The sequence below is a fragment of the Panthera tigris genome, chromosome A1, assembly GCF_018350195.1.
Source record: "Panthera tigris isolate Pti1 chromosome A1, P.tigris_Pti1_mat1.1, whole genome shotgun sequence".
Classification (NCBI taxonomy): domain Eukaryota; kingdom Metazoa; phylum Chordata; class Mammalia; order Carnivora; family Felidae; genus Panthera; species Panthera tigris.
Window position 1 is genome coordinate 127,788,456 of NC_056660.1, and position 16,831 is coordinate 127,805,286.

Genomic DNA, 16,831 nt, shown 5'->3' on the forward strand with positions numbered 1-16,831 from the left:
CACATCTACAAATAACATTTAACCAAGCATCTGGGCACCCCGTGATACGGTAAAGCTGATACATAAAATTAACCATCACACTTATTAAATTAAAAATACAGAATTTATTATATGCCCTTGGCTCAAAAACTCACCACATATCTATCTTCATAAACTCCAAAGAATAAAGCGGTAAGTTATTTTCTTTCATAAGGAACCATTCTCATACCAAGTATCATCTGCCAATAAAACATCTTTACTTCTATGAAGAAATTTAGCAGGCAATACCATACTATACAAATTTTTTAAATTATTAACAATGGCTGCCATACGGAGCATGACAAGTAACTCATTTTCCATTTCATTTGTTCTTAAAATAGCATTGTAAGGTAGAAATTACTGATCTCATTTTACAGATAATAAAACTAAGGCTGCAGAGTTGGAGTCTTTTTCCAAGGATGCACAACTAGTAATTAACAGAGCTACTATCTGAATCCAGATTTGTTTTACTATAAAACTCATACTCCTAACTGCTTATTATATACAATGTATTTTAGTAAAGGAAAAAAATATCTCAATGGTAAGAGTTTAGTTCACATTTCAAGGACTATATTAAGGCTGAAGAAAGAATACTGCAGCTTAATACTATTCTAGGTGAAAAAATAAGCAATAAGTCAAACACACAATTACAGGCCCAACATGCCCACCAGAAAGGTATCACATGTAGTTATTTTTCCAACAACTGTTATCCAAAAATGAAAATATTCAATGAAACACAGCTAACCAACAACCGTGGAAAAATGAAGCTGTCAATGATGAGGAAAGCTACTAGAGAATATTTTGAGCTGACCTTATAAACAAAATGGATATGAAATAGTATTCTAAGTGTTTTTTAGAGAGTAAACTAGTCTGAGACTGTTAAAGTCAATTTGGAGCAAGACATAGACCTGTGCACTCTTGCGTTATCTTTGCATACTTTTACATATTTCATTTAACCTAGATTTACATGTTTCATGCTCCCTCTCTCTTTTTGAGAGTTGTAAAAACACTACCTAGTATGTTTCAATAATTCAGGACTGCCCTTTAGTTTCTACATAAAAAAGATCTTTATGTCAAGTAATCAAAATACTTGATTCCTTTAATCATCTGCAGTATCTTCAAAATGCTTCAAGAAAATAATTACCAACCTAGATTTCTATACCCAATGAAAATATCTTTCCAAAACAGAGGAAACAAAAAGAGAGAGACTCCTTAGCAGCAGACACATACTCAAAGAAAACACTAGTTACTCTTCAGGCAGAAATAAAAGGTCACAGCTAGATAACTGAGGTACATTAAGAAAAAAGAACCAAAAAAGGAGCTAAATATGTATTCTTATGAAGCATCCAGGAAATGGCAAAGTATTAATTTAACTTTAGGCTTTCTGAGTCAATAATGCATGTAACAATTTCTGTTAACCCCTTAAAAACATAGAAAAGAATGTATACCTACCAAGCTAACAGACAGGGCAAAGTAAATGATAGTAAAAGTAAGAGTAATTTTTTACACCCCAAACCAAAAGAAAGTGAAAAGGAAAAAAAAGTCAACAGAAAAAATATGACAGATAGGGAATAATAACATGATACATTTAAATGCAAATCTATACCAGTGATTGTGTAAGACATTAACAGATTAAATATTTCAATTAAAATACAAAAATTGCTGAGCTGGATTGAATAAAAAATATACATCTTACAAGACACACTCCTCAAATATAAGGATTTCTAAAGACTAAAAGTGAAGGATGGGGAAAAGTCATTATGCAAACATCATCTACAAACACAGATGAGGCCATGATGTTCATATCAGACAAGGTGATTTTAAGACAAAAAGCATTAGGTGAAATAAAGAGGAATATTTCACAACAAAAAAAGGTTCAGTTTACCAGCAAGAAAACTATTCTAACAGTATATGTTGAGTATAGACTCAAGATCTTTAACATAAAAATTCACAGAATTAGAAAGAAAAAACATAAATCCACAAATCACGATGGGACATTTTACCATGTCTTTCTTGTAAGAGATGTAATACACATAAAAATAAGCAGTAATTACAGAAACAATATGAACAACAGGATTCAAAACTTTATTTAATGGACACATCTAGAACACAGCCTTCATGACAGCAGAATATATTTTTTAAGTGACCACAGTAGAATTAACCTAGAAATTAATAAGGTAAATAATGTCCATATGTTTGGAAATTAAGTGACGCATGTATAAATAACACATGGATCAAAGAAGAATTCTCAATAGAAATCCAAAAACATTTTTAACTAAGTAAAAATTAAAATCCTGTGAAGGAAGTTTTGCGTGATATAACCAAATCTCATCTTTGAGAAATATGTATAGTCTTAAATATATATATTGGATGAGAAAAAAAACCTGAAAATCAATTGTCATAGACTCTACCTCCAGAAGTTATATAAGAACAGCAAATTAAAACCAAAGAAAACAGAAGAAAGGCAACACTAAAGAATGGAAACTAATGGAAAATTTTAAAACTACAACAGAGTATCAACAAAGCCAACAGATGATTATTTGAAAAGTCCAAATAAGTTTGATAAGGTAAACCAAGAAAGTTTGATAAGTGATCAAGAAAGAACTAAGGAAAGAAAAGCACAAATGTCCACTATCTACCCTCCAAATCATATTATGAGGCTAGCATTACCTTGATACCAAAACCTGAGAAAGTTACCTTAAAAAATGAAATCTTGGGTCAGACTTTCTCATGTGATAAATGCAAAAATCTTAAAGAAAATATTAACAGGGGTGCCTGGGTGGCTCAGTCAGTTGAGCGTCCGACTTCGGCTCAGGTCATGATCTCACTGTCCCTGAGTTCGAGCCTTGCGTTGGGCTCTGTGCTGACAGCTCAGAGCCTGGAGCCTGCTTTGGATTCTGTGTCTCCTTCTCTCTGCCCCTCCCCCACTCATGCTCTGTCTCTCTCTCTCTCTCTCTCTCTCTCTCTCTGTCAAAAATAAATAAACTTTAAAATATATATATATATATTTATATATAAACAAATATTAACAGTAATGTAATGTATGAGAGCTAAGTTCAGTTTATTCCAGGAACTCAAAGTTGGTTTAATATTCAATCAGTTCAGTAAAGCCAACCACAATAATATAGTGAAAGAGACATCTCAATCATCTTGATTCAGAAAAAGCCATTGATAAAATTCAACTTCTAATAAAGAATATTCACAAAAAGAAATTTTCAAACACCATAGTAAACTTCACACTTACTACAGTAATGGTGAAAACGTTTCCTTTGACATCAGGAAGACACAAAAGGCTATTTGCCATCATCATTTCTATTCAACGATTTACTTACTGTAAGGACTATGCAAAGTATTAAGACAAAGGAAAAGCCAAACAAAGGGAATAGGACTGGAAGAGAATGAAAAAAATGTCAGTATTTTTGGGTACTGTGATTGTGTTATTCAAAAGAAGCTAAAGTATTTTAATCAATCAGGGAGTTTAGCCAGGTTGCTGGACCAAAAAATTAAATGTGTATCTGTTTTTAGCAACAATGATTGAAATTTACAAAATAATATAATTTGTAACAGCATCAAAAACATCAAATACACAGAAAATGCTTCTAACTAAGACCTAGAAGAGCACTACTGTAGGCTATTTTTCTGTTAATACCACACTGGTCTTATTGTATTTTATATCTGAGAAAGTAAATCTTCACTCCTTGTTCTTTTTCTTTAGAGCTGTAAGTTTATTTCCCTATAAATTTTAAAATATTTATGTTTGTAAAAAAAAAAAAGTAAAGATTTGGTATTTTTATTATGATAGCATTGACTTTATGGAAAACTGACATTATGATTGATATATATATGCCTATGTACATACATGAGCAAGATACACATCTTCCTTTCTGAGTCAAAAAAAATAGAAAATTCTTTAGTATCTAACTGAGATGGTTACAACCCCTTTTCATGTATGATATATAGACCATCTACATTAACTCAAACAACCATCATTGGATGGTACTCTAGATCAGGACTTTTCCAACCACATGTTATGTGGTTAGTGGGTTACAAACACCCTTTTACTCCATCAGAGAGAAGTACCAAAGTGCTTCTTGTGCAGTGAGATTAAGCAGTTTTTCATCAAACTTTAGCTTAGGGGCGCCTGGGTGGCTCAGTCAGTTAAGAGTACAACTTCAGTTCAGGTCACGATCTCATGGTTTGTGGGTTCGAGCCCCACGTTGGGCTCTGTGCAGACAGCTCAGAGCCTGGAGCCTGCTTTGGATTCTTTGTCTCCCCCTCTCTCTGCCCCTCCAGCACTCATGCTCTGTAACTCTCTCTTTCAAGAGTAAATAAACATTTTAAAAAAAGAAAAAAAAACTTTTACTTAAGCAATATACACACATATCCACACACAACTATCTATACAGATATATAGAGACTATGATGTAAAAATGTGTTTCTTATTGGGGCACCTGGGTGACTCTGCTGGTTAAGTGTCCAACTGTTGATTTTGGCTCAGGTCCTGATCTCTCAGTTTGTAGGATCCAGCCCGGTGTGGGTTGTGCGTTGACAGTGCAGAGGCTGCTTGGTATTCTCTCTCTCACGCCTCTCTGCCCCTCCCCCACTCACACACTTGCTGTCTCTCTCATTTAATATAAATAAACTTAAAAAAAAAATCTGTTTCTTATTGTTGGTTGCAGTCCAAACATTTTTAAAAACCATGTTCTGGAAACTATTCTTAACATAATTCTAAGTGTCATTAATGTTCTAACACTTGGTATTTACTATAGCATGCACTTTGTAGTAATATCGTTTTTGCTTTAGCTCAAATGTAAAAGTTAGATTTGTGAATAAGTGTGTGATGGGGTAAAATTAAATTAGTTCATGGTGAAAACTGTAGGTCTTCAATGAGTCCATTAATTAGAGATGATGATAACAATCTCATGGAGGTCATGTCTGTGAAAGAGAATGTTCAAGAACAACTGAACTTGAGCTCAAGGAGGGTTCTAGAAGGGGCACAAAGTGTTTCAGAGGCAATGAGTGAAGATAAAGGACAGGTCAGAGGAGACATTTCTCCAGCTCTCCTCTGGGTTCCCATCTACTGGTCTTTTGCTGAAAACAATCCCTGAGCTATACTCTTTATGCTTTTTACCTGCTTTAGTCTTCCAGACTTTTCCTCAGAGGCTAAATGATCATCCTGCCACCAGATCTGGATCCCCACCTTTTCCCTCAAGAACTACCCTGGCAATTTGGTCTCCTAGCTCTCTGGCTAAGACCTCTGTCTCCTTTATGATGTCTCCCAGGCCACCTCAGCTAGAGTTTAGGCCAAAAATATTGGGGTGATGAGATGAGAAGAAAACCATCTTTAATCTCAATTCCTGGGCTTGAACTTCTCCAAAAAGAAGAAATCTTATCAAACATCGGCATATGGTGTAGCAATTCATGAAAAACATTAGATTTACAGAACTAATAATCATAATAATAATGAGTTAATATTTCTTGAGCATCTGTTTTGTGCCAGGCATTGTTTCAAACAGTGTACGTGAATTAACTCATTTAATTTTGCCAGTAACACTGAGGAAGGTAATGTCATCCTGAGTCTGCAAATGAGGCAAATGACACTCAGGAGTTTTTAAGGAACTAGCACACAGTCTCACAGTGAAAACTTGCAGACAATATAGGGGGGAAAAAAAAACAAAACTAAGTCTCTTTTCCCACCCACCTCCAAATACCAGCAGGGAACTCATTTCTCAAACTCTTCACCCACAAGAAAGACCTGAGAACTTTTTTTTTTAATTTAAGAACAAAAAGGTCAGAGAGTTAAAACACAGTATCAGTCTCTTCCGAGACTGTGGTTACAAATCCGTGATCATGAAAGAGTTAAAACTCTGCACTGTTTAAGAACAATCAGTTGACCTTTAAACACGCTGGTTTGAATCCAATCACCTTTCAACAAGCATGAAATCTGGCACAAAGTGTACTGACACACACCAATTATTTTCATAGTGTACATGACTGAGCTCACAATGTCCTGTTTAGAAAAAAGAATTAATGTTCGTTTTCCAAAAGCCAGACTTAGAGGCTGGGTGTCTCTGTTGGTAGGATTATCCTTTGGTAGCTATCTCCAAAGGTGCTATTAGAGAAGGCCTAACAGAAAAAGAACAGTTTTTTAAAGAAAATAACTTTTTCATCTTCTCTAAGTTCTGTTCTATGAAATGATTTTGCCCCACTTTTTAACATCGAAAGTAAAAACTCCTGGGAAATAATTCATTTCTATGCCCAGTTAAGAACTTCACAGATCTGTTTAAGAGAAAAACTATCCCTCCCAGGCAAAGGGTGAAATGCCCAGTCCTACTCTGAGCAAATGGATTAAAATGCAGAGATTCAAAAGCAATTGTTGAGTGCCTGCTCCTTAAAATCATTCTTTGCTTTTCAAAAGTGATTTCCCTGAGGTTCTTTTAAGTGGTGATATTTCCTCATGCCTTCGAAACAGAAGTGAGTTTACAAAAATTCTGTCTTGGGCTCTTTAAGAACATATTGCCTGGCTGTTTTGGGGCCAGAGGTAGGAGCCCTCTGTGGAGGACTGTGCCTGGCAGTCAGGGAGGGAGCTTCCGGTCAATTCCAAGACTATGTTCTTTATCGCCTCCATTGCTCTCTATCTCCAGATGCCCTTTGTGTCTCATCCCACCCCATTCCCATCAGACGGTTACATGTAATGCTAACCCCATACCTCAACCATATTCAAGACCAGATGTGTTTTTTCTTTGTTTAATCCTTTGCCTGAGGACCTACTCTTCTGAGGTTCCTTCCCAAATCTCAGCATCATCCTCTGTCAGCATTCCACTCCAGGGACAAACTTCTGCTGACCATGCCCATGTTTGCCAGGCCCTCCTTGCCACAATATTTGACTTCCCTCATTCACTCCCTGTCATCTGTGAATCCAGAAAAAGAACCGTCAGGATCTCATAGCAACATGGGCAGTGGCCCCAGGCAGGTGTCCAGATCACCATCACCCACCAGGCACTTCTGCTTGGGGGTCAAGGGAGGGGCTTGGTTCAGGAGAGGGCACCGTACAGCTTGGGCACTGCTCACAGACCACGTCAGAACACATCCAGCAGCCTGAGGCCCTGGCAGAGAAGGCCCCTTTCAGTCTCCTATCAGTACAACTTGGTTACGGGGATAGTCATGAGGACTCCTCCAAAATGAAAGGACCCTTCGGAGCCCTGGATGAGCGGGATCATTCCACAGATGCGCCAGGCAAAACAGGCAACCAAGACTTCCACAGGCCTTACTCCCTGCCCCTGTCCTATTTCTTGTTTCTTCCTAAGAACCAGAGCTCTCTTGCTCACTTCTGCTAAGTAGCCACCAATTCCCATCCCATTTTCCTACCTCCAGAACTAATTATGTGTTAAAGTCTAAATATAATCATCAACCCCAAATCACAACTGATTCCCCACCTCCGTTTGCCTTGCCAAGATCTGGGGGGGGCAGGGAAATGAGGGTGTCTCTGTGCTATTACCAGCTCAACAACTAACAGAGACACTCCTGTCACCTGAGTACAGGTGTGAATCACCACCGGGCCCACATTTGACTTTTGTAGTTTTACTCCTTGCAGCAGACAGGGACTCCCCTGGTCACATCACCCTAAAATCTGTGACACCAAAAAAGACTCCAAGCCCTTTATGTGTAAAGAATTGCATGGCCATGTATCTACTTAACATTTTCTATTTCATTAAGCAGGGCACACGATTCTGTGGTGGATGAGAGCTGCTCAGGATTCCCAAGCCAGCCACCACTTCCTCTCCTTTGTCAGCACCGTGCACACCCCAACCCCCAGCAGAAAAAGCAGTGTGGCCATGAGAAAAATCAAGCATGAGAGACCTGAAGACAGAAGACTGAGGATTCAGTCTCAGTGTTGTTTTTAACTGAGTAATTTTGGCCAAGTCACTACAAATCACTTAAACCTCTGAGATCTGCCTCCCCCACCCTTTCACACTAGCAGGTAAAATGTTCAGACAGAAAAACCTCAAGAAGATACATACACCAAAATAGAGTAACCTTAAGATCTGTCAAAGGGAAGAGCTGCTGTCATGTCCCAAGGTGGTGAAGAGCTCCATCTGAGTGTCAAGTTTTGAGGCTCTGATGGGCCTGGAGCCCAAAGTTCTCAGCAATCCCATTTCACCCCCTGTGGTGTAACGACCAGAGCAGCTGAAGGAGAGACTTTGAGAGTGGGGTGAGACAAACACCCCACCCCATGAACTTACTTTATTCCCATGGCACATCAACTTCAGCAGAAAATTCCAGCTTTGTGTTTGCCGCCTGGTCCCACTTGAATGGGAAGTTCTGCTGAGGCCCAAGATAGAAAACAGGAAGTCAGCAGAACTGATTTTCTTAAGTCTCAAATGCAAAGCAATGCACTCAGTATGGACGAGAATTACAGTGAGGCGTAAAGTGCCTTTTTAAAAGGAGATCACATGGCTACTGTGTACAAAAGACATCTACTCCAGGGAAGAAAGGAGCCATGGCTTAACTTCCTTCTTTCAGAAAGGAGAGAAGCAGAGCTGGATTGACAGTGAGGTAAAGGCTGCCCAGAGTGTTTTATCAGAACCAACTGCCACTGAAAATAACAAAGTGCCTACTTTGATGCCCAGACACTATTCTGAGCTGGTTCCTCTGAAGACACTTTTCTCCAACGGAGCAGTTACTGAAGTGGCTCACCTCCCAACTTCCTGATCACTGTTCACTGTATCACTAATTTCTTAGGGCCCCACATTAGAAACTTACAAGTTGGCACTCCAAACTCATCCCCAAACGTGCTCCTTCGGGGAGTTTCCAGCAAATATAGACAGCTCCATCTCGTTGCATGGGACACAAATAAGCCAGTTCCATTGTAGTTCGACTCTGATTTGCCACACCGGGCCATTCCCTGAGCCCTCTCTGGTCTGAATCCTTTGTACCCCCGTCTTTCCACCTGCTTTTATAAGACTGCCAGGTGAATCTTGGCAACATTCGCTTTCCTCCCATTATGCCCCACCTCCCAGGTCTGCTTCCCCAGTGCGCAGTGATAAAATTTAACTTAGTCGTGAGTATTCTCACCCTATCAACCTGGCTCTGGTGGTGTGTTCGACGAGAGGTACCCGAGCTGGCACCAAGTAGATTGGGTAAGAACCTATCTTCAGTAAGCTTCACCACACTGATTCACTCTGAGAATGTGAGCAAAGTAGGAAACCTCTCTGCACCGCAGTTTCCTTATTTGTGGAATGAGGATACTAGCCCCCGTCTAGTTATGAAGGATCAAATGGGTTAACACATACAAAGTCACCAGAGTGGGTTCTGGTAAGAAGAGTAATTAATGCTTATGGAGCGCTTCCCACATTCCAGGCTCTGTTCTGACTGCTGTGCATGTTTTTATGCAGGTATTACGTTATCCTCACTGTGCAGAAGAGGAAATTGAGGCAAGAGAAAGTGAAGTCACTAAAACCACATAATGAATCAGTAGGAGAGCCAGCACTTGAATTCAAGCAGTCTGACTCCAGACGCCGAACATGGAATTCCTCGTTTTACTGCCTCTCCTGAGGCAACCTGTCCTTCCCTCCTGCTTCCACTGGCTAACACTGCCCACACATCCACCCTAGGCCTCCCCTCTGTCCAAGCTTTGTCCCACAGTCCTGTTGCCCCGGAGGGACACCATGTTGCACTCTCTCTCCAGTCTCACCTGGCGTCTTCAAAGAAGTGACTCTATTTTCTCTACAATCAAGTATACCACCCTCTCCTCTTTGTATCTTGCCCCCACTTATGCATCAGCTTGTAACTGCTATCCAGTTCTGTCATCTATTTCCAGAAACTCCATCAGAAAAAATGGACCACACCCCCAAATTCCAGCATGTCGCCCCAAGAAACATGTTATTTCCACTAACACCTAGCTGCTGTTACCAAGCCACATCTCCCGACTTCCATTCATTTATCCAGCAAACATTTACCACACATCAGCCATGTCTGTTTCAGTACATGAACATTACATGGGCCCTGTCCTCTCGGATCTCACAGGCAAATGAGATCAATGTTTATGTAGACAACTTTAACAAGTTGTGATAAGTAGGCAACGCATGCTGTTAATGGGTCCTTGCTCATGCATCCTTTATGTCGGACACTCAGGCTACCACGCTGCCCCTTCCTTTTCATCTCCACGGCCACCCCATGGTTCACTGCTCCCTACCTTATTCCTCAACTATTGCAACCCCCTCCCAACTTACCTCCCTTATTCCACAGAACCAGCCCACCCACCTCCTGCTGCCAAATAACCTATGTGGTCATGCTCATATTTGAGGAGTATACACATTGATAAACCAAGTGCAAGGCCCTGATCCTGGACAAGCAATGCTGCCTAGGAACTTCCCTGACTTTCTATCCTGGCTTTGCCCCGTTCCCTTCCGCATACATGCACTTTGCCTCACATACCACACCTAAGAGAGACTTCCTGCAGTTCTCCAAAAATCATTCACCTTCCTTTTTCCTTTTGTGCCCTTTGCCGACTATCTCAGTCTGTGAGCTTATCTTTCTCTCTGAAATTCAGATGTTGCTACTAGATTCAGGCGAAGTCACCTCCTCCATGAAGCCTCCTCTGCTTCTCCCATAAGGTGTGATGGTTCCTGATTTGCTAAAGTCATGCATTTGGGTCTCCTTTATGGCACTTTACTTGTACCATGCACTAGAGTCACTGAGACATTTTTCCTTATGGCCTCTTATCTTCAGAACAATGCTTTGTCCTTATGATCTTTGTCCATACAGCACCCAGCAGATTGTCTCAAACATAACAGGTGCTGAATGAATAATGAATATGCTCTTTAGTCTTTTTATGTGATATTGTGAGAGAAGCATCTCATGAGGACAAAGGAAAAAACCTGTTTTTTTCTTTTTTATTGTTATCATCTAATCATTTATACAACAAATCTTTTAATTTTTTGAATGTTTATTAATTTTGAGAGAGACAGAGCATGAGTGGGGAAGAAGCAAGGAGAGAGGGAGACCCAGAATCTGAAGCATACTCCAGGCCCTGAGCTGTCAGCACAGAGCTCCACAGGAGGCTCGAATTCACGAACCGTGACATCATGACCTGAGCCGAAGTTGCATGCTTAACTGACTGAGCCACCCAGGTGCCCCTATCCAACAGATCTTTCACCCCTAGGCAATATACTAGGTATAAGGAGTACAAAAAACAAACAACAAACAAACCCTGACACAAAGGACTGCACTCAATAAACATACATTCTCTTTCAGGGCCATTGGCACCAATTACACATAAAATAATAAGATACATACAAAATAATATGAGCTCCCAAGTTATGGCAACTCTACCACCAACTAGGTGGGTGACCTTAGGCAAGTCAGACTCAGTGAAGGAAGAGTTGGTAGGTGTTAAATGAAAACTCATAGGCTGTCCATTAATTGAGGATTTTAACTGTTGTATGGCATGCTTTGCTAAGGGATGGTACTTCCTAGTAAGTGCCAGTATATTTGCAAAAATTATTCATGCTAATTAATTCTATGGAAATCGAGTAGGCAGCAACTAAGGAAAGGTAAAAACCAGAAGCTGTAATTGATAATTAGTGAGAAAAATTATAAATGCTTCATCAGCACAACCACAGAAGTGAACCAGTGACATTCAAGGCCATGAAGTTTAAGGTGGTACCTGTGGCTGGGCTCCTCCACCAGCAGACATATGAAGGCTACTGTGAGATGCCCCTCCTCCTCCAAAACCCCCAAAATGGATATTCAATTACCTTCCAACGGTTCATGATTTCAAGTATGTAAAAATTAATAACCAGAATGAAAATATATTTTGTCACCTTAAAGAGAGTCAATGGCTGCCAGATAAGCCGAACTTATCTTCTGGTACAATTGAAAACACATCTTCTTACAAAATGACTCAACACAGAACGGTTATCACTCACATTATCATAGGAAAGCGAGGCCACAGTGGCAAACGCAGGCAGTGCATAAAACATGAAGGTCATTGGGGCGCCTGGGTGGCTCGGTCGGTTAAGCATCCGACTTCGGCTCAGGTCATGATCTCACGGTCCATGAGTTCGAGCCCCGCGTCGGGCTCTGTGCTGACAGCTCAGAACCTGGAGCCTGTTTCAGATTCTGTGTCTCCCTCTCTCTCTGCCCCTACCCTGTTCATGCTCTGTCTCTCTCTGTCTCAAAAAAAATAAAATAAAATAAAATAAACGTTAAAAAAAAAAAACAAAAACATGCAGGTCATTTAAGAGACTCCTCTAGGCCCAATTCTGTGCTCATTAGGCCTGGTTACTGACGGATTTGCTATAAGGTCTATCAATAGAATCGGATGATCCAGCTGATGAGCATTTTGGTTTCTGGGACAGTTGTCTTTGTCACCAGAAATATGTTATTCTCCTTGACCACATGAGTCTCATTAGCTAATTAATGTGACTTCTCACCTAAGAAGCAGATGCACTCTCAGTAAACTCAAACCAAATCAAGTTTCTGAACCTGGTCTAAACCTTAGACCTTGGAAAATGCTGCTGCAAAGACACCTTGCTAAGGCTCCAGAAACACAACTGGATGCCCTTGTGTTAGAGGTCTACTTCCCCCTGGCACATAACATGTACCCTGTCTGTAAACTCTTCTAGCTGTTACTTAAACTAGGTATGGACCAGGTTTCCTTTTCCTTGTGCATCATGGGGCTTAGTTTGGAGCAACCCTCTGGTAAGCTGGAGAGGTGCTCTCTCCAGGGCTCCCATATTCTACCACCAGTATTTCCCACATGGAATTGGAAACATGTGTGTGCAAGTCAGCCTCCCTCTGTGACATGGGCAAGGACTTCTTTTTGCTCATCTCTGTATCTCCACACTTGGTGCTTGGCACGTTCAAAGTATCCCGTCAATGGTTGAGAATCAAGCCATCACTCAGTATCATCAAGAACTTACTGAGGATTTATACGTACAAAATTCTGAACTACAAATGGTATGGCTCCTATCCTCAAGCAAAATCAATGAAAAACTTAAACTTTGAACCATGATTTGGTCGTAGGTATGGGCCTTTATCAAAGAAAAACAACTCAGCAACCAGAAGTAATTTCTACACAACATATTCTCTTTCTCCCTTTCTCAAACACTGTTGAAGGGATTCTTGCTTGGTGCACAGCAGCGATTCATGAAGACCCCTTCTTTTCACAGTCTTACTTCACCTCACACAAGCTCTTTCATGCCCCTCTTCTTCTGATGCTCCCCACAAAACACCTGTTCTAGATCTGGTCCTCAGAGCTCACTCCTACTATCCCTCCATCCTTCCCCTTAATTCTGCATCACAACGGCCCAAGAGAACTGGTTTGATAGTATCAACCTTGCTTGAAATGTAGAGAAGAAAAAGAAAATGAGTAAGCAAAACCAGAAGCATTCTTCATAGACAGTGAAAGAACACCTTGAAACTATCATACATTAAAAATGTTGGCCTGTTTAAATACAGATACAACTTACAGGTGCCAAAATGAGCAAGCAACGGTCCAAAGAAAAGAGTTTACATTTTTTAAGCATCCACAGTGTTAAGAGACTTGTGAAACTTAATCACAAAGTATTTATTGAGCACCTACTCTAAGAACTGCTTTGGAAAAGGATGTGGTGTTGGGGTACCCAAGACTATCCCTACATTCAGACATGTACCACATGAACTCACAGAACTCGGCTTATTGTTATTACAGCTAAGGTTTTGTACAGCAATATACTAAGGATACACAGCCTATCATAGGGAGAAAAGACTTAGGGCAAGCCTGGAGGACTCCATATACAGACTTTCTTATGCTCTCTCCTTCCCATGAGAAGTCACAGATACAACGCATCCTTCAGCAACAGAAATGCAGCAACATGTGTACAATGATTCAGCCTAGGGAAGCTCCTTAGAGACTTAGTGCCTGGGGTTTTTACTGAGGACTGGTCATGTAGGCACTCTCTGCCTACCACATTATAATTTTTTTAACATTTATTTTTGAGCGAAATAGAAAGAGAGAGACAGGGGAGGGGCAGAGAGAGAGAGAGAGACACAGAATCCGAAGCAGGCTCCAGGCTCTGAGCTGTCAGCACAGAGACCGACATGGGGTTCAAACTCACGAACCATGAGATCATGACCTGAGCCGAAGTTGGACGCTTAACTGACTGAGCCACTCAGGCACCCCTAGCACATTAAAAATTCCAGACTCCTAGAGGGAAGCAGTGTTCAAGCATAAATTGTATTTTTGCACAAAACTCCAGGCACAGTGAGCCATAGCTGTGAACCAGCACAGTGAACCAACACTCAGAAAAGCAGGTCCCTAGATACCAGCCAAGAGCCAACCTTGTCATCAGTCCTTTTTAAGGGTAGCAGCCTGAGGTCTCCTATGTTCACTCTTTTCTGCAGAGATACAAAGACCAAGTTCTTGCCCTTGAGGCAAATAACATTTAGAGAACTAAGATGTATACCTTAAACAGGCAGAGCCCCACAGTAGATGTAGCATGCTAACACGAAAGCAACATTTCCCAAAATGTACTCGATACCACCTTTATCACTATCACCAGGGTGTTGGTCAGCCTACTGGCTAGAGCTCAAAGCATCCAAAGCAGTTGAAGGATGGAACATGAGTCAGATCCAGGAGTTCTGGTGAGATTATGGAAAACCCTGGATACCACCATGAGAAATTTGAATTTGATTTCACAGCCATGGGACACCAGTGATTTTTATTTATTTTTTCTTCACCAACTAATTATAAGTTCAAAGCAACACTGTTTGAAGACGCATTATGTAGAGGAGAGTAAAAGGGGAGGAGACCGTAGGCCAAGAAACCAGAACTTCAAAGGAAAGAAAATGATCATAACTGATACCAGGGGCCATGTGCTAGGAGTTAAGCCACTGGCCAGGTGCATTCATTGTTGTGTTGGCCTTCTATGGTAGGTACTACTATCCCCATTTCACACATAAGCTTGCCGATGGCACACAGTGGATTTGAACCTGGATAGTGTGATTGCAGCACTCAGGCGCTTACTCAGTATCCAACAGAAGATATGCACCAACACAACATAAGGATAACAGAAAAGTGGTGAGCCAGTGCCCATAGCGAGGAAGTGATCATGCAAACTTCTATTATCTCATCCTTTCCTCCTTTTGGATGCCTTCTTCTAAGATTGATAGAAGACAGAAAGAGAAAGGTAAAACCAGAAATGGTCACATTTTTCTGAATGGGAGGTGAAAAATCAGGAGTCACAGCTGCTTCTTGACCCAGGTAGATAGTAAGAAACCAAGTGTCGGGGCTCCTAGGTGGCTCAGTCTGTTCAGCCTCCAACTTCAGCTCAAGTCATGGTCTCTCGGTTCATAGGTTCGAGCCCCACATTAGGCTCACTGCTAACAGCACAGAGTCTGCTTCAGATCCTCTGTACCCCCATCTCTCTCTGCCCCTCCCCCGCTTGCACTCTCTTTCTCAAAAATAAATAAAACAAAAAAGAAACCAAATGCCATGTCGCATCTTGATTTAAAGAAAGGAGTGGAGAATGTGGCATTTTTTTATCTTTAATATCTCAGAGATTTACACTATACAAATGCTCCTTCCTGTTTATTTCCTTCTGACATAATTCAACCCAAACATCACTTAATAACTGGACAATGCTCAAGACTTTGATTTTTAACACATCTAAAATTAACACTCCAGAATCATCACCAGCCTCATCAAGATTCATTTGTTGATCACTTGACTGCATAAAACGTTTTGCAGCTGCTAAAGCAAGACACCGACCCCAACGACTTCAGAGGACACAACACGGTAATTTGCTTAATCGATAAATCTCTCTCTTGGTTCTTCATGAAACCCAGAATTAAGCAACAAGACATGACAAGCCACTGTTTATGGGAAATTAATCTGCTGCCTCAATTGACATTAAGCAGGAGGCCAAAGGCCATTAAAACAAGTTGAAATTAAAGCACCAAAATAACTCAGTCTTAAGACACCAAACTTGTCATGTTGGAAATGACTCTAAAATCTCTATTAGCTATTAACACAACTTCTAAGCGAGCTGTCCACAACTTCCGCATTCTGATTCCCTATTAGCCCATTTCAACACTCAGAAGTATGGCTAAGAAATGACAAAGAGAAACAGCTTGAACAAAACCCCCAACAGCTTTGACATCACCCCACAGGCCTGTGACATGTATTGTGCTATTGGGGAAAATTTTCTTCCCCTAAGGAGTCGTGGCTGCAAGAAGCTACACGCTTCTTTACTGTTAAAATATGGCAACAGTGTACAAAAGAAGATACAACCTGCCCTCCAGGAGTCTCACAAGGAAGATGGGGCAGATACAGCTTAAAAAACAATTCAAACAGGCACAGGTAAATATGCATCAAGAGCAGTAAAAGCATGGGCCATGGAAATCCAACGGCCTCAAGATGAAGCCTGGCTCCACAAGTCACCGTCTTAATCAAATTTAATAACCCTCCCTGTGCCTCAGTCTCCCCTTCGGAAAAACTAGCTGAATAATAATAATACCCACCTCACGGATTCTTGTGAATCATGAATAAGAAAACATAGAATGCTCAGCACTTAAAAGGATATCAACAAATGTTAGCTGCTCTTATCACAGAATAGTTGTTTTTGTTTTTACTATTACTACTCCTCCTCCCACCATGGCTACTCCCATCCATGTCTTGCCCCATACCTTAAAGATAAGGAGGCTTCCAGGCTGCAGGAAGTGGTCCAGTTCTGAAGGAATCACTCATCTCAGGCAGGGAAGCTAGGAAGCTCATGGTTTGTGAGAAATGTCAAAGAAGGCTATTTCAGATGGAGGAGATGGCTGTAAA

At 40.7% G+C, this 16,831-nt stretch overlaps 1 protein-coding gene across 1 annotated transcript in view; it reads right to left on the reverse strand.

The window, feature by feature from the left end:
- PDE4D (phosphodiesterase 4D) overlaps positions 1-9,048 on the reverse strand; it is a 1,404,509-nt gene extending 1,395,461 nt beyond the window's left edge. Inside the window, exons 1-2 of the mRNA XM_042987253.1 lie at positions 8,782-9,048; positions 8,262-8,343 (exon numbers count right to left, since the gene is read on the reverse strand). The gene's annotated coding sequence lies outside the window, so the exon portion shown is untranslated. The remainder of the gene's footprint in view (positions 1-8,261; positions 8,344-8,781) is intronic.
- Between the last annotated feature and the right edge of the window lie 7,783 nt (positions 9,049-16,831).